The 19006-nt window shown below is 41.6% G+C and overlaps 1 non-coding gene across 1 annotated transcript; it reads right to left on the bottom strand.

The window, feature by feature from the left end:
* Positions 1-404: 404 nt before the first annotated feature.
* On the bottom strand, positions 405-512 carry LOC112761736 (small nucleolar RNA R71). The gene has a single exon (XR_003182116.1). It is a non-coding gene; the product is annotated as a small nucleolar RNA R71 (small nucleolar RNA).
* Positions 513-19006: the final 18494 nt, after the last annotated feature.

Genomic DNA, 19006 nt, shown 5'->3' with positions numbered 1-19006 from the left:
AAGAGGAGATGGCAGCCGAAAATAATAATAATGTAAGGAGAATGCTTGGTGACTTTACTACACCTAATTCCAATTTACATGGAAGAAGCATCTCCATTCCTACCATTGGAGCAAACAATTTTGAGCTGAAACTTCAGCTAGTTTCTCTGATGCAGCAGAACTGCAAGTTTCATGGACTTCCATCTGAAGATCCTTTTCAGTTCTTAACTGAATTCTTGCAGATCTGTGATACTGTTAAGACTAATGGAGTAGATCCTGAAGTCTACAGGCTCATGCTTTTCTCTTTTGCTGTAAGAGACAGAGCTAGAGTGTGGTTGGACTCTCAACCCAAAGATAGCCTGAACTCTTGGGATAAGCTGGTCACAGCTTTCTTAGCCAAGTTCTTTCCTCCTCAAAAGCTGAGAAAGCTTATAGCTGATGTTCAAACCTTCAGACAGAAAGAAGGTGAATCCCTCTATGAAGCTTGGGAAAGATACAAGCACCTGACCAACAAGTGTCCTTCTGACATGCTTTCAGAATGGACCATCCTGGATATATTCTATGTTGGTTTATCTGAGCTATCAAAGATGTCATTGGATACTTCTGCAGGTGGATCCATTCACCTAAAGAAAATGCCTGCAGAAGCTCAAGAACTCATTGACATGGTTGCTAATAACCAGTTTATGTACACTTCTGAGAGGAATCCTGTGAGTAATGGGACGCCTATGAAGAAGGGAGTTCTTGAAATTGATACTCTGAATGCCATATTGGCTCAGAATAAAATATTGACTCAGCAAGTCAATATAATTTCTCAGAGTCTGAATGGAATGCAAGCTGCATCCAACAGTACTCAAGAGGCATCTTCTGAAGAAGAAGCTTATGATCCTGAAAACCCTGCAATAGCAGAGGTAAAGTACATGGGTGAACCTTATGGAAACACCTATAATCCATCATGGAGAAATCATCCAAATCTCTCATGGAAGGATCAAAGGCCTCAACAAAGCTTTAATAATGGTGGAAGAAATAGGTTTAGCAATAGCAAGCCTTTTCCATCATCCACTCAGCAACAGACAGAGAATTCTGAACAAAATACCTCTAATTTGGCAAACTTAGTCTCTGATCTGTCCAAGGCCACTGTAAGTTTCATGAATGAAACAAGGTCTTCCATTAGAAATTTGGAAGCACAAGTGGGCCAGCTGAGTAAGAGGATCACTGAAATCCCTCCCAGTACTCTCCCAAGCAATACAGAAGAGAATCCAAAAGGAGAGTGCAAGCCCATTGAATTAATTACCATGGCCGAACCCACAAGAGAGGAGAAGGACGTGAATGCCAAGGAGGAAGACCTCCTGGGACATCCAGTGATCAATAAGGAGCTTCCCTCTGAGGAACCTAAGGAATCTGAGACTCATCTAGAGACCATAGAGATTCCATTGAACCTCCTTATGCCATTCATGAGCTCTGATGAGTATTCCTCTTCTGAAGAGAATGAGGATGTTACTGAGGAGCAAGCTACCAAGTTCCTTGGTGCAATCATGAAGCTGAATGCCAAATTATTTGGTATTGAAACTTGGGAAGATGAACCTCCCTTGTTCACCAATGAACTAAGTGATCTGGATCAACTGACATTGCCTCAGAAGAGACAGGATCCTGGAAAGTTCATAATACCTTGTACCATAGGCACCATGATCTTTAAGGCTCTGTGTGACCTTGGTTCAGGGATAAACCTCATGCCCCTCTCTGTAATAGAGAAACTGGGAATCTATGGGGTGCAAGCTGCTAGAATCTCATTAGAGATGGCAGATAATTCAAGAAAATAGGCTTATGGACAAGTAGAGGATGTGTTAGTAAAGGTTGAAGGCCTTTACATCCCTGCTGATTTCATAGTTATGGATACTGGAAAGGAAGAGGATGAATCCATCATCCTAGGAAGACCTTTCCTAGCCACAGCAAGAGCTGTGATTGATGTGGACAGAGGAGAATTGATCCTTCAATTAAATAAGGACAACCTTGTGTTTATAACTCAAGGATCTCTCTCTGCATCCATGGAGAGGAAGCAGAAAAAGCTTCTCTCAAAGCAGAGTCAACTAAAGCCCCCACAGTCAAACTCTAAGTTTGGTGTTGGGAGGCCACAACCAAACTCTAAGTTTGGTGTTGAACTCCCATATCCAAACTCTAAGTTTGGTGTTGGGGGAGTTTCAACAATGCTCTGAACATCTGTGAGGCTCCATGAGAGCCCACTGTCAAGCTATTAACATTAAAGAAGCGCTTGTTGGGAGGCAACCCAATTTCTATTTATCTAACTATATTTTTCTTAGTTATATGTCTTTATAGGTTCATGATCATGTGGAGTCACAAAATAAATATAAAAATTGAAAACGAAATCAAAAACAGCAGAAGAAAAATCACACCCTGGAGGAAGCACCTGTCTGGCGTTCAACGCCAGAACAGAGCATGGTTCTGGCGCTGAATGCCCAAAATGGGCATCATCTGGGCGCTGAACGCCAGAATTGCACCCTGGAGAGGAGCTGGCGCTGAACGCCCAGAACAAGCATGGTTCTAGCGTTCAACGCCAGAAATGGCCAGTAAATGGGCATTGAACGCCCAAAATGGGCACCAACCTGGCGCTGAACGCCCAGAGTTGCGTGCAAGGGCATTTTGCATGCCTAATTTGGTGGAAGGGTGTAAATCCTTGAACACCTCAGGATCTGTGGACCCCACAGGATCATCTCAGGATCTGTGGACCCCACAGGATCCCCACCTACCTCCACTCACTTCTTCTCATCCCTCATCACTCTCTTTTACACAATCCCATGAACACTCTTCCCCAAAATCCTTCACCAATCACCTCAATCTCTCTTCCCCATCACCTCTTCACCACTCACATCCATACACTCTTCCCCATAAACCTACCTCATAAACTCCACCTACCTTCAAAATTCAAAATCAATTTCCCACCCAAACCCACCCATATGGCCAAAACCTTTCCCCCCTCCCTTCCCTATATAAAGCCCTCCATTCTTCTTCAAATTCACACAACACAACCCCTCTATACCCTTCTTGGCTAAAACACAACACCTTCCCCCTCCACTCCATATCTTCTTCTTCATCTATTCTTTCTTTTATTGCTCGAGGGCGAGCAATATTCTAAGTTTGGTGTGGTAAAAGCATAAGCTTTTTGTTTTTCCATTACCATTGATGGCACCTAAGACCGGAGAATCCTCTAGAAAGGGGAAAGGGAAGACAAAAGCTTCCACCTCCGAGTCATGGGAGATGGAAAGGTTCATCTCCAAAGCCCATCAAGACCACTTCTATGATGTTGTGGCCAAGAAGAAGGTGATCCCCGAGGTCCCTTTCAAACTCAAAAGAAATGAGTATCCGGAGATCCGACACGAAACTCAAAGAAGAGGTTGGGAAGTTCTAACAAATCCCATCCAACAAGTCGGCATCCTAATGGTTCAAGAGTTCTATGCCAATGCATGGATTACCAAGAACCATGATCAAAGTAAGAACCCGGATCCAAAGAACTATGTTACAATGGTTCGGGTGAAATACTTAGATTTTAGTCCGGAGAATGTAAGGTTGGCGTTCAACTTGCCAAACATGGAAGAGAACGCACGCCCCTACACAAGAAGGGTCAACATTGATCAAAGGTTGGACCAAGTCCTGATGGACATATGTGTGGAAGGAGCTCAATGGAAGATTGACTCCAAAGGTAAGCCGGTTCAACTAAGAAGATTGGACCTCAAGCCTGTGGCTAGAGGATGGTTGGAATTCATCCATGCTCCATCATCCCCACTGGCAACCGATCTGAAGTTACTATGGATCGGGCCATCATGATTCATAGCATCATGATTGGAGAGGAAATAGAAGTTCATGAAGTCATCTCTAATGAACTCTACAAAATAGCCGAAAAGTCATCCCCCATGGCAAGGCTAGCTTTTCCTCATCTTATCTGCCATCTATGTCACTCAGCTGGAGCTTTCATAGAAGGAGACATTCCTATTAAGGAAGAGAAGCCCATCACTAAGAAAAAGATGGAGCAAGCAAGAGAGCCCATTCATGGAGCTCAAGAGGCGTATGAAGCTCATCACCATGAGATCCCGGAGATGCCTCAAATGCATTTTCCTCCACAAAACTATTGGGAGCAAATCAACACCTCCCTAGGAGAATTGAGTTCCAATATGGGACAACTAAGGGTGGAACATCAAGAGCACTCTATCATCCTTCATGAAATAAGAGAAAATCAAAAAGCAATGAGGGAGAAGCAACAAAGACAAGGAAGAGACATAGAAGAGCTCAAGGACATCATTGGTTCCTCAAGGAGAAAACGCCACCATCACTAAGGTGGACTCATTCCTTGTTCTTTCATTCTCTGTTTTTCGTTTTCTATGCTATGTGCTTATCTATGTTTGTGTCTTCATTACATGATCATTAGTAGTTAGTAACTATGTCTTAAAGTTATGAATGTCCTATGAATCCATCACCTCTCTTAAATGAAAAATGTTTTAATTCAAAAGAACAAGAAGTACATGAGTTTCGAATTTATCCTTGAACTTAGTTTAATTATATTGATGTGGTGACAATGCTTCTTGTTTTCTGAATGTATGCTTGAACAGTGCATATGTCTTTTGAAGTTGTTGTTTAAGAATGTTAAATATGTTGGCTCTTGAAAGAATGATGATTAGGAGACATGTTATTTGATAATCTGAAAAATCATAAAAATGATTCTTGAAGCAAGAAAAAGCAGCAAAGAACAAAGCTTGCAGAAAAAAAAAGGAAAAAATAGGCGAAAAAAAAATAGAAATAAAAAGCAAGCAGAAAAAGCCAAAAGCTCTTAAAACCAAGAGGCAAGAGCAAGAAGCCAATAACCCTTAAAACCAAAAGGCAAGGGCAAATAAAAAGGATCCCAAGGCTTTGAGCATCAGTGGATAGGAGGGCCTAAAGGAATAAAATCCTGGTCTAAGCGGCTAAACCAAGTTGTCCCTAACCATGTGCTTGTGGCGTGTAGGTGTCAAGTGAAAACTTGAGACTGAGCGGTTAAAGTCAAGGTCCAAAGCAAAAAAAAGAGTGTGCTTAAGAACCCTGGATACCTCTAATTGGGGACTTTAGCAAAGCTGAGTCACAATCTGAAAAGGTTCACCCAATTATGTGTCTGTGGCATTTATGTATCCGGTGGTAATACTGGAAAACAAAGTGCTTAGGGTCACGGCCAAGACTCATAAAATAGCTGTGTTCAAGAATTATCATACTGAACTAGGAGAATCAATAACACTATCTGAACTCTGAGTTCCTATAGATGCCAATCATTCTGAACCTCAATGGATAGAGTGAGATGCCAAAACTATTCAAGAGGCAAAAAGCTATAAGTCCCGCTCATTTAACTGGAGCTATGTTTCATTGATAGTTTGGAATTTATAATATATTCTCTTCTTTTTATCCTATTTGATTTTCAGTTGCTTGGGGACAAGCAACAATTTAAGTTTGGTGTTGTGATGAGCGGATAATTTATACGCTTTTTGGCATTGTTTTTAGTATGTTTTTAGTAGGATATAGTTACTTTTAGGGATGTTTTCATTAGTTTTTATGTTAAATTCACATTTCTGCACTTTACTATGATTTTGTGTGTTTTTTGTGATTTCAGGTATTTTTTGGCTGAAATTGAGGGACTTGAGCAAAAATCAGATTCAGAGGTTGAAGAAGGACTGCTGATACTGTTGGATTCTGACCTTCCTGCACTCAAAAAATGGATTTTCTGGAGCTACAGAACTCAAAATGGCGCGCTTCTAATTGCGTTGGAAAATAGACATCCAGGGCTTTCCAGCAATATATAATAGTTCATACTTTGGTCAAGTTTAGACGACGCAAACTACCGTTCAACGCCAGCTTTCTGCCCAATTCTGGCGTCCAGCGCCAGAAAAGGATCCAAAACCAGAGTTCAGCGCCAGAAATGGATCAAAACCTGGTGTTCAACTCCACAAATGGCCTCTGCACGTGGAAAGTTAAAGCTCAGCCCAAGCACACACCAAGTGGGCCCCGGAAGTGGATTTATGCATCAATTACTTACTTCTGTAAACCCTAGTAGCTAGATTATTATAAATAGGACTTTTTACTATTGTATTAAGCATCCTGGATCGTATTTTGATCCTGTGATCACATTTTGGGGGCTGGCCATCTCAGCCATGCCTGGACCTTTCACTTATGTATTTTCAACGGTAGAGTTTCTACACTCCATAGATTAAGGTGTGGAGCTCTGCTGTTTCTCAAAGATTAATGCAAAGTACTACTGTTTTCTATTCAATTCATCTTATTTCGCTTCTAAGATATTCATTCGCACTTCAACCTGAATGTGATGAACGTGACAATCATCATCATTCCCTATAAACGCGTGCCTGACAACCACTTCCGTTCTACATTAGATTGAATGAGTATCTCTTAGATCTCTTAATCAGAATCTTCGTGGTGTAAGCTAGAATGATGGCGGCATTCAAGAGAATCCGGAAAGTCTAAACCTTGTCTGTGGTATTCTGAGTAGGATTCAATGATTGAATGACTGTGACGAGCTTCAAACTCGCGATTGCTGGGCGTAGTGACAGACGCAAAAGGATAGTAAATCCTATTCCAGCATGATCGAGAACCGACAGATGAATAGCCGTGCCATGACAGGGTGCGTTGATCATTTTCACTGAGAGGATAAAATGAAACCATTGACAAGGGTGATGCCTCCAGACGATTAGCCGTGCCGTGACAGGGCATTTGGATCATTTTCCTGAGAGAAGACCGAAAGTAGCCATTGACAATGGTGATATATCACATAAAGCCAGCCATGGAATGGAGTAAGACTGATTGGATGAAGATAGCAGGAAAGCAGAGGTTCAGAGGAACGAAAGTATCTCTACTCACTTATCTGAAATTCTCACCAGTGATTTACATAAGTATTTCTATCCCTATTTTATTAATTACTTTCGAAAACTCCATTATTATTTTATATCCGCCTGACTGAGATTTACAAGGTGACCATAGCTTGCTTCATACCAAAAATCTCCGTGGGATTCGACCCTTACTCACGTAAGGTATTACTTGGACGACCCAGTGCACTTGCTGGTTAGTTGTGTGAAGTTGTGAACCATGGTATTGGCATCATGTTCTTGGCGCCATTACCAGGGAAAGAAAGAGCGATGAATTTTACATAATCAAAGTGTAATCACAATTTCTGCGCACCACCGCTCCTACTACATGGTTGGAGGCATCACACATAATTTCAAATGGCTGGCTCCAGTCTGGTCCTCTCAGAATTGGAGCTTGGGTCATCAGGGCGATTTTCAGCTTATCAAATGCTTTCATGCAATCTTTACTGAATTCGAACTCAATATCTTTCTGCAGCAATCTGGATAAAGGCAATGCTACCTTACTAAAGTCCTTAATGAATCTCCTGTAAAAACCTGCGTGGCCAAAGAACGAACGGACTTCCCTCACAGAGGAGAGGTAAGGTAAACTAGAAATGACATCTACCTTTGCTGGATCTACAGAAATACCAGTATTAGACACAACATGTCCTAGTACAATTCCTTGTTTTACCATAAAATGATATTTTTTAAAATTTAATACAAGGTTTGTACTAACACACCTGTCTAATACTCTAGACAAACTATCCAAGCAAAGGCTAAATAAATCGCCATATACGCTAAAATCATCCATAAAAACTTCCATATAGTTCTCAATAAGATCTAAAAAGATGCTCATCATGCATCTTTAGAAAGTAGCAAGTGCATTACATAAGCCAAAAGGCATCCTTTTGTAAGCATACGTTCCAAAGGGGCATGTAAAAGTAGACTTCTCCTGATCTTCAGGGGCTATAAGAATTTGAAAGTAGCTTGTATAACCATCTAAAAAGCAATAATGGGACTTACATGACAGGCGATCAAGTATTTGATCAATGAATGGCAAGGGGTAGTGATCCTTGCGAGTAGCTTGGTTGAGACGCCTATAGTCAATGCAAACTCTCCATGAATTATGCACTCTAGTTTTCAGGAGCTCTCCATGCTCATTCTTTACTGTTGTGACTCCAGACTTCTTGGGCACCACTTGTACTGGAATGACCCATTCACTGTCTGAGATGGGGTAAATGATATCTGCTTCAAGTAGTCTGGTTACTTCTTTCTTGACAACTTCTAAGATGGTTGGATTTAATCTTCTTTGAGGCTGACGAACAGGCATTGCTTTCTCTTCTAAGAATATTCTGTGCTCACAAACTTGAGGACTGATGCCTACTATATCCGCCAAGCTCCATCCAATTGATTTCTTATGTTTTCTCAGCACACTGAGCAGTTGCTCTTCTTGTTAAGAAGTGAGTTCCCTTGCAATGATAACTGGGAACTTCTGATTATCCTCAAGGTAAGCATACTTGAGGTGTGGAGGGAGGGACTTTAATTCCAATTTCTGCTCTTGGCTAGGCTCTGGATCATTCGGGGCTAGTGATAATGGCAAAGTGTCCGCATTGTATTCAGAGGATGTCCCCACACTTGGACCTTGCTCCATGTGATTCTCTTCTATTTCTTCTTGGTGAACTTCAGCTATAGTTTCATCAATGATGTCGCACTGGAAGATAGAATGATCTTCTGGAGGGTGCTTTATAGCTTCATTTAAACTAAAACTCACTGTTCTGCCATCTATCTCAAAGGAGTAAGTTCTTGAGAATGCATCCAGCTTGAACTTTGAAGTCTTCAGGAATGGTCTTCCAAGCAGGATTGATGATGGTCTTCCTGAGTCATTAGGGGGCATTTCCAGGATATAGAAGTCAATGGGAAATGTGAGCCCCTTAATGCTCACTAATATATCTTCAGCAATTCCAACTACTGTAATAATGCTTTTGTCTGTTAACACAAAACGAGTTGCCGACTTTTTTAAGGGAGGGAGCCTCAAGGTATCATATATAGACAATGGCATTATACTAACACACGCTCCTAAGTCACACATGCAATCAGAAAATATTACACCTCCAATGGTACAGTTAACCATGCATGGACCTGGATCACTACATTTTTCAGGTATACCTCCCATTAAAGTAGATATAGAACTACCTAAAGGAATAGTTTCTAACTCATTAATTTTATCTTTATGAATGCATAAATCCTTTAGAAACTTTGCGTATTTAGGTACCTGCTAAATGACATCAAAAAGGGGAATAGTTACCTCAACCTTTTTGAATATTTCTACCATTTTGGGATCAAGTTCCATCTGCTTTCTGGATTTCTTTGCAAGATGTCGAAAAGGGATAGGGATGGCATCCTGTACAGCTTCAGCTTCCTTTGGTTCTCTATTCCTTGGTTGAACTACTTCTTCTTCAACTATGTCTTGTACCTTATCTTCTTCTTCAGCATCTTCTACTTCTATCACATCCTTAGCTGGGGCGTGTACTATTGGGCTTGGCTCCTCATGATTCCTCTCTGGCAGTGTAGTTCCGGACCTCAAGGTGATGGCATTGATGCCACCTTTAGGATTAGGTAGGGGTTAAGAAGGAATTCCACTGGAGCTTAAAGGTTGGTTAATGGAATTAGGTAATGAATCTATCCTGGAGGCGAGAGCTTGTAAAGTGGCATTCAGACCATTTAAAGTAGATTTTAACTGTGTCTGCATGTCTTGTTATCCTTGTGAAAGAGAATGAAGCATCTCATCATTTGATAAGGAATTAGGATAGGTGATCTGAGGAACTTGTTGTTGGTTATGCTGGGATCCTTGAGATTGTCTTAGGTGAGGTGCTCTGTAAGGCTGGTTCTGATTCTGTTGTCTGTTGTTGTTATTCCACCTCTGGTTTCCATTGTTATCTCTGCCTCCTCTGTTATAGTTGTCCCTCCAGCCATGGTTGGAATTATCTCTCCAACCTTGGTTGGAGTTGTTATGCCATCCTTGGTTATAGCTTCCACCTTGGTTGTAATTGCCGCCTTGTTGATTGTATCCTTGATTCGGACGGTCATAGAAGTTATGAGTAGCTGCCACAGTGTTGTTTTCTTGTTGGAGCTGCGGACATTCATCAGTATAATGACTATAATCAGCATAGATTCTGCATACTCTCTGTGGGACTAACTGTTGGCTCTGTTATGGTGGGTGAGGCTGAGCTTGTTGTTGTTGGTTCAACTACATTTACTTCAGTAGGTTGGTCATTTCACATATACTCTGTGTAAGAGCAGTAGTTTCAATGCTAGAGGAAACCTCTGCAACAGCTTTTGAGTGGCCATGCCTGTGCCTGTGATTCCTAGTGGACTCAGCTAAGTCACTGATCAGTTGCCATGCTTTATATGCGGTCTTGTACTTTTTCATAGAACCATTACTAGCACCATCCAGTGTAGTTTTATCCTGAGACTTCATGCCTTATGTGAAGTAGCTGATCAACACTAGTCTATCGATCATGTGATGGGGGCATGCATCTAGAAGGTTCTTAAAGCGCTCCCAGTACTCATAAAGAGTCTCTGATTCTCCTTGAACAATGCAGGAGATCTCTTTTCTCAGTCTATCTGTGACTTCAGCTGGAAAGTATTTTTCCAAAAATTCTCTCCTGAGCATATCCCAGTTGGTAACAGTCGCTTCAGGTTGGGAGTAGTACCACTCCCTCCCCTTTCCCTCAAGAGAAAATGGGAAGGCGGTTAACAGAATAGAAGTTTCATCTGCACCATTATGCCTAACAGTAGAACAGGCTGTTTGGAAATCCCTTAGGTGCTTGATAGGCTCTTGATCAGGTAAGCCATGAAACTTGGGCATCAAGTTGATTAGTGCAGTTTTCAGTTCAAAATCTGCAGCCAGAATTAGATGATGCACTTGATACGGCTACAGTGTAAAATCTAGGGCTCCAGCCTCCTGGAGAGTAATCCTCCTAGGTGCTGCCATTCTATCTACACGAGAATCAACTTAATCAGTAGTAAAAGAGCTTGTTTCATTCTCAGATGGTGGTTCAGATTCGCCCTCAGATGAGACTGGTGAATCGATAGTAATCACTTCACCACCCTCAAAGGCTATCCTGCGTCGAGCTTGCCTAATATATGAAAGAGTTCTTTCAATTTCAGGATCAAACGGGGCTAAGCTCGAATCAGGAAGTGAACGCGTCATTCAATGAAAGAAACATATAGCTCATGGTAAAAATAAAAATAAAATATGCAAATAAAATAAAATATGTACACTAATTAATAATTCAGCACACGGTTGCAACTCCCCGGTAACGGCGCCAAAAACTGACGTGAAGGCAGAAGTCGGCTAATTAAGAAATAAATATAGAGAATGCGTTGGGAATATAGTTCTTAACCAGCTAAGATCTACCTTGTCAATTTAGAAAAGTTGTCATGAAATTTAGAAATAAAAATACTGGGAGTATGAGTCGCAGGTCGTCTCCCAACGAGTTGCAGGAAAGGGTGCTAATTTATTAACCAGGAATTTTTCGAGAGAGTTTGGGTTTGAATAATGAGCAATAATTATAAATGAAAGCAAGAAAACTAAGAATTATTATTAATATAAAAAGGCCTTGACTGGAGGAATGATTAATTGGAAGTTCTATCCTTGTCGGGATCTCTTAAGTGTAGTATCAAAAAGATTGTTGTTTTCACTTAGTTAACCCTTACTAAATAAAGAAAAGTCAAGTGATTAAGCTAATCTTTATTCGCAAAACCTAGTCCTCTCCCTTGGGAAGGTCTAGCGTTAGTAAATACAAAACTAGCCAACAACTTCCAATTTAACCAACACTTAAGCCTTCCAACTCAAATGTCTCCTCTTAATCAACCCCATGTCAAGTTTGGGAATCTACTCCATTGACATTAATATAATACTCAGAAGTATATAAGAAGACATAATAAAATAATTAAAATAAAATAGAGATTGAAAATTAATTAAAAGTAAAAGTAATTCTCTTCACTAACAATTCATGAACATAATCCAATTGTTATCTTAAGCAAGAATTAAGAATATGTTATAAATAAATAAAAGAGTAAGTAAAGAAACAAACTAGAATAATGTCTTCAACGGAGGTGATGATTCTTCAGTTTCCAAAAGCAAAAGCAATAACTGTAAAGTGAAACTAGAGGAAGAGTAATTCTCTCTCTAGATTCAGATCTAAAAACCTAAAACTATCCTAATGTGAATGTGTCAAGTTACGTCTTGAGTCTCTGCATGTTTCCTGGCCTTATTCTGTGTTTTTTGGCCGAAAACTGGGTTAAAACGCGGCCCGAAATCACCCCAGTGTTTTCTATTAATTCTGCAGATCGCTCAGGTCACACGTACGTGTCGTCCACGCATTCGCGTCATTCAGCGATTTTCCTTGTCACGCGTACGCGTCATCCACGCATTCACGTCATTCGTGCAGACTTCAATCCGCGCGTTCGCGTCAGGCACGCGCTCGCGTCGCTGCGATTTTCTCCATTCCACGCGTTCACGTAGGCCATGCGCGCGCGTCGGTGTTCGCTGGTCATCTCCTTACTTTCTTGTGTTCCTTCCATTTTCGCAAGCTTCCTCTCTATTCTTTAAGCCATTCCTACCCTATGAAGCCTGAAACACTTAACACATGGATCACGGCATCGAATAGTATAAAGGAGAATTAAAATATACCAATTAAAGATCTTTAGGAAGCAAGTTTTCAATCGTAAAATAATATTAGGAAGGAATTATAAAATCATGCAATTAGTATGAATAAATGGGTGAAGACTTGATGAAACCATTCAATTAAACACAAGATAAACCATAAAATAGTGGTTTATCAGTCGGCTAAGTACTAGGATTTAATAGCTGTCCGAGCTTCATACGTAATGTCGAATTCAGACAGCCCAACTGCACATTGTAGGATTCTTCCAGCTAAGTCTATTTTTTGTAAGATCCCCTTTATGGGTTGGTTGGTTCGTACTCTGATGGTGTGAGCTTGAAAGTATGGTCGAAGTCATCGGAAAGTGAGTATGAGGGCGTAGGCGAACTTTTCTATCTTTTGATAGTTTAATTCAGCCCCTTGTAAAGCTTTACTAATGAAGTAGATGGGTTGTTGCCCACTTTCATCTTCTTTGACTAGTGCTGATGCTATTGCCCGACTTCCTACGGCTAGGTATAGTATGAGCTCTTCACCTTCCTGAGGTCGAGTAAGGATAGTGGTTGCCCTAAAAATTTCTTGAAATCTTGGAAGGCTTGTTCGCATTCTGGGGTCCACTCGAACCTCTTTCCCTTCCTTAATGTTGCATAGAAGGGGAGAGATCTTAAGGCTGAGCCAGCTAGAAACCTAGACAGATCCGCTAGTCTTCCATTGAGCTACTGGACCTCTTTGACACAGGTCAGACTTTTCATGCGAAGTATGGCCTGGCACTTTTCTGGATTTGCTTCGATTCCTCTTTGGGATAGCATGAAGCCCAGGAATTTGCCAGCTTCTACTGTGAAGGTGCACTTTGCGGGGTTAAGTCGCATACCATGCTTTCTTATAGTGTCGAACACTTTTGTGAGGTCGGCTAACAATGATTCCTCACTTTGTGTTTTTACCAGCATGTCATCTACATATACCTCCATTAGCTTTCTGATGTGGTCGGCGAATACTTTGTTCATCAGTCTTTGGTAGGTAGACCCTGCGTTCTTTAGTCCGAAGGGTATAACTATATAGCAATAGTTTGCTTTTGGGGTTAAGAAGGATGTCTTCTCTTGGTCAGGTTGGTACGTTGGGATCTGGTTGTATCCCGAGTAAGCGTCCATAAAGGAGAGGTACTGATAGCCTGACGAAGCGTCAAATAGTGTGTCGATGTTTGGGAGTGGGTAGAGATCTTTTGGGCAGGCTTTGTTGAGGTCGATGTAATCGGTGCACATCCGCCACTTCCCATTTGACTTTTTGACTAACACTACATTGGCTAGCCATAATGGATATTTTACCTCCCTTATGAACCCAGCCTCCAACAAGGCATGTACCTGCTCCTCTATAGCTTGCGACCTTTCTGGGCCGAGCTTCCTACTTTTTTGCTGCACTAGCCGAGATCCTGGGTTTATGGCTAACTTGTGGCACATTAGTTTGGGATCAATACCAGGCATGTCGGCGGCCTTCCATGCAAAGAGGTCAGAGTTATCTTTTAGGAGCTTTATTAGTAATTCCTTTAAGCATTCTCTTAGATTTGCTCCTATACTTGTTGTTTTGTCTGGAGTGTCTCCAATTTGAATTTCTTGGGTTTCACCTTCTGGCTGAGGGTGGAGTTTTATATTATTGGTTTCTTTTCCTCTGGGTCACCACTGAGGTTCAGACTTTTGTTGTAACAGCGTCGCGCTAGTTTTTTGTCTCTCTTTATGGTAGCTATTCCTTCCAGAGTGGGGAACTTCATGCATAGGTGTGGAGTGGAGACCATGGAGGTGAGCTGGTTTAGCGTTGTCCGACCTATTAAAGCGTTGTAGGTTGAGCTCATGTCAACTACAATGTAGTCTATGCTCAACGTCCTAGACCGAGTTCCTTTTCCAAAGGTTGTGTGTAATGAGATGTACCCTAATGGTTGAATTGAAGCGTCTCCTAACCCGAATAGGCTATTTGGATATGCTCTGTGCTCTTTTTCTTGTAAGCCAAGCTTATCGAAGGCAGTTTTGAACAGTATATCCACAGAGCTTCCCTGGTCTGTGATGACAAGTCATCTTAGCCTATTTTAACTAGCCTTTTTCTTTTGTTTTTAATTGAATTATGCACTTTCTTGAGCCATAAGCAAGCCAATTGGGTAGATTTTCATGTTTCCTTTGATTTAATCAACCATGTATGAATTCATGCTATTTCATGAGGTTTTATGCTAAAATTGTCACATATTATGAAAGAATGAATATCTCATGATTTTGAGCATAGCTTTGATGTGTTTGGTTGATTAATGATAGGTGAAGAAAGCTTGGAGAAAGGTTGAAGCAAAGAGGAATGGCTAGGAGTGAAGAGAGGAATAAGTGAAATTGAACCTGGAGGCATGAAGTTAGCCCCAACGTTAGCCCCCTAACTTGGAGGCTAACGTTGGGCATGAAGATTACTCCCTGGGCTCCCCACGTTTGAGCCAACGTTAGCCCCCTAACTTGGAGGCTAACGTTGGCACATGACATTGCAAGGAAGAGGCCAACGTTAGCTCCAACGTTAGCCCCCTAACTTGGAGGCTAACGTTGGAACTTGAAATTCATCCCTGGGCAAGCCAACGTTTGCGCCAACGTTAGCCCCCTAACTTGGAGGCTAACGTTGGCACATGAGTTATAAAGGGGGAGAAGGCCAACGTTTGCGCCAACGTTAGCCCCCTAACTTGGAGGCTAACGTTGACGCCACACACCACAAGGCATACAAGGGGTATACTTCCAACAAGAATAACTTGAGCTACAGAGCTCCAAATGAGGTGATTCAAGAAGCATTGGAAAGTAGGAATCAAGAGCTTTCCAAGCATATATGGCACTGCATGGTGGACACTAAAATTGTGGGAGAAAACTGCCCCGCAATGTGCATAAACGAACATGGTGGCAACCTGCAGTGAGGCCAACTGACCTCTGCACCTTAAAAGGAGTATAACTCGAGCTGTAGAGCTCCAAATAATGTGCTCCCAACGGCATTGGAAAGTAGACATCTAGGGCTTTCCAACAATGTATAATAGTATGGGGTGGACAATACATTTGAGCCTCCAGAACTGGCGTTTTCGCCAACGTTTGAGGGCTAACGTTACCTCAAACGCTGCACACCAAAGCCAGCGACCATGCCCTCTTCAAATGATCATAACTTGAGTTGTAGATGTCCAATTGAAGTGATTCCAAGTGGGTTAGAAAGCTGACATTCAGAGCTTTCCAACCATATATGATAGTCTATATTGGACATAAAATTGGCAACATGACAAGAGGACAAAGTTGGTGCCATAAATGTGCATAAGGGAGGCCAACGTTAGGGTCAAAGTTAGACCCCTAACGTTGGCACCAACGTCCAAACCAGAGAATATTGCTTGCTGCTATGAAAAGTTGGGGTCAAAGTTAGACCCCTAACTTTGGCCCTAACGTTGGGACCAACTATGGCTAACTTCAAAACCGGTTCAATTGGTTCACTTCGGTTCTTCTTCAAACTCCAAGAGCAATCAACCAAGGCCTCTTTCAACCCAATTCCACCAAGAGCAAAGGCCCATGATCATCACTCAAAGGCACAAGAAATAGATAAAATAGGAATTTCATTTAGTTGTAATTTGTTTTTAATTTCATTTTCATTTCCATTTTGTAAAGCCTATATAAGGCATCATTTTCATATTTGTAAGGAGGCTGGCTCCACTAGGGAGCACGAGGATTCAAGAGCTCTCTTTAAATTTTCTTTTCTTTGTTTTTGAATCTTGGGGTGAGAATTGAAGAAATTCTGTTTCAATCTCACCTTGAGAATTCTCTCTGTTTACTTGTCAGCATAATTTCAGTGAATTGTGATTTGAATCAAAACTCTCTTTACTGCTTTCTTCTCTATTTTCTTCTGCAATTATTCTCTGTTGGATCAAGGAAGGAATTGAGATCTAGACTTGGTCTCTAGTCTCATCCAACCCCTGAGATCTTCAACCTCTCATTTAGATTTTGCAATTGAGCCAAGTTACTCTCTGTTTTGATTTTAAAGTGATTTTCCAAATCTGTTGAACCTGCTGCATCTTTTACTTCTCTGTTTGATTGTCATTTACACTTCCGTGTTTGATTTCATGAATCCCAGTACCTAATTTCCTTTATTCTTCTTGCAATTTAACTTTCCAATTACTTGATCTACTGCTTTCTTTTAATTTCCAGCACCCACTCCCTTTTAATTTCATGCAATTTACATTTCTTGCAATTTAAGATTCTTGCAATTTACATTTCTTGCTCTTTAAGTTTCAATGCAATTTACTTTCTGCACTTTAATTTTCCTTGTCATTTACATTCTGTTGGCTTCAATTGTCACTCAAATCACTCAATGTTAGCTTGACTAAACTAATCACCCACTAAAGTTGCTTGATCCATCAATCCCTGTGGGATCGACCTCACTCCCGTGAGTTTTTATTACTTGATGCGACCCGGTGCACTTGCCGGTTAGATTTGTGTGTTTTGGGGGAAATTTATTTTTCACCAAAATATCTCATCAGTCGATTAATGTTCGGTGGAGGTTGCCATTGGCAAGTATTATAGTAATGACCATGGGGTCATCATGCCCTGGGATGATGCCCGCGGCGTCTTCTTGGGTGAAGGTGATATTGGGGAGGTCAATTGACCTGTCTCCTCCTCCAACATGGTACACATCCTTAAAGTGTCTCTTGCGTGACGATTTAGAGATCCCTCCTCCTTTGAATCCTCCATTGATTACGTGAACATGCCTCTCAGGGGTATGATGGGACGTTCAGCTCGTCCGATCTCTTCATCCCTTCTTCTTTTCTTTGGTTCATCTGTTTTATTTGCTAGGAACCTGTCTAGTCTTCCTTCCCGGGCTAGCTTTTTTATGACATTCTTTAGGTCGTAGCATTCGTTGGTAGGGTGCCCATAGACTCGGTGGTATTCGTAATACTCTGTCCGACTTCTTCCTCTTTTATGCTTAATCGGACGAGGTGGTGGGATCTTCTCAGTGTTGCATATCTCTCTGTAGACATCCACAAGGGACACCCCGAGTGGGGTGTAGTTGTGGTATTTTCTAGGTTTTCCAGTAGGCTGGTCTTCTTTTTTTCTGGACTCTTTATCCTTGTCCCGAGGCGGGTAGGAGAATCCGGATTTTGAGGTTTCTCCTAATCGAGAGTTCTCTTCCATATTAATATACTTTTCTGCCCGTTCTTGTACTTCGTTTAGAGATGTTGGGTGCTTTTTGGATATGGAGTGGCTAAAGGGTCCTTCTCTTAGGCCATTGATGAGGCCCATGATGGCTGCCTCTGTAGGTAGACTTTGTATATCCAAACATGCTTTGTTGAATCTTTCTATGTAGCTGCGGAGGCTTTCCCGATCTCCTTGTTTAATCCCTAGCAGGCTTGGGGCGTGCTTGGCTTTGTCTTTCTGGATAGAGAATCTAGCTAAGAATTTTTTGACGAGGTCATCGAAGTTTGCTATTGACCTTGACGGCAAGCTGTCGAACCACTTTAATGCCGTCTTGGTCAAAGTGGTCAGGAAAGCTTTACATCGAATTGTGTTTGAGGCATCTGTAAGATACATCCGACTTCTGAAATTGCTGAGATGATGGCTTGGATCAGATGTACCGTCGTATAGGGTCATGTCGGGAGCTTTGAAGTTCTTTGGGACTTTGGCTTTCATGATTTCCTTTGTGAACGGGTCTTGGTCCTTGTGGGGGCTATCCTCGTGGCTGGATCGAGTGGTCTTAATTTTGAGATCAGCTTCGAGCTTTAGGAGCTTGTCCTCCAGGTCTCGATGCCGTCTTGTTTCTCTTCAAAGGTCTCGCTTGGCCTCCCACTGCCGGTCGGCTTCTTGCTCCAGCTGTTTAAGGTGATGCTGTTATTCTCGGATAGCTTCCAAGATTTCTGTGTTTGGGGGTTGCTTATCCCCCTTATTTTGTGGTGTATCTTTTGGTGTGGCATCCGTATTCTTATGCAGCGTTCTGTCTTCCAAGTCAGAGTTGTGATCGTTGTCAAAGTTGTCCTCCATGATAATGGGATGACTTTCAGGTCCTTAGCAACGGCGCTAATTGGTGCACGAAACTGTGATAACACTTTTCACAACTCGCACAACTAACCAGCAAGTGCACTGGATTGTCCAAGTAATACCTTACGTGAATAAGGGTCGATCCCACGGAGATTGTCGGCTTGAAGCAAGCTATGGTCATCATGTAAATCTCAGTCAGGCAGATTCAAATGGTTATGTGATTTTGATAATTAAGATATAAATAAAATAGAAAATAAGATAGAAATACTTATGTAATTCATTGGTAGGATTTCAGATAAGCGTATGGAGATGCTTGTTGCTTCTGAACCTCTGCTTTCCTATTGCCTTCATCCAATCATGCGTACTCCCTTCCATGGCAAGCTGTATGTTGGGGGATCACCATTGTCAATGGCTACCGTCCGTCTTCTCAGTGAAAATGGTCTAGCTACAGGTTACGTAGAGCTAA

This window comes from Arachis hypogaea, chromosome 16, assembly GCF_003086295.3.
Source record: "Arachis hypogaea cultivar Tifrunner chromosome 16, arahy.Tifrunner.gnm2.J5K5, whole genome shotgun sequence".
NCBI classification, from domain to species: Eukaryota; Viridiplantae; Streptophyta; class Magnoliopsida; order Fabales; family Fabaceae; genus Arachis; species Arachis hypogaea.
Note: the sequence above shows the minus strand (reverse complement) of the source record. Positions and strands in the feature narration are given on the sequence as shown.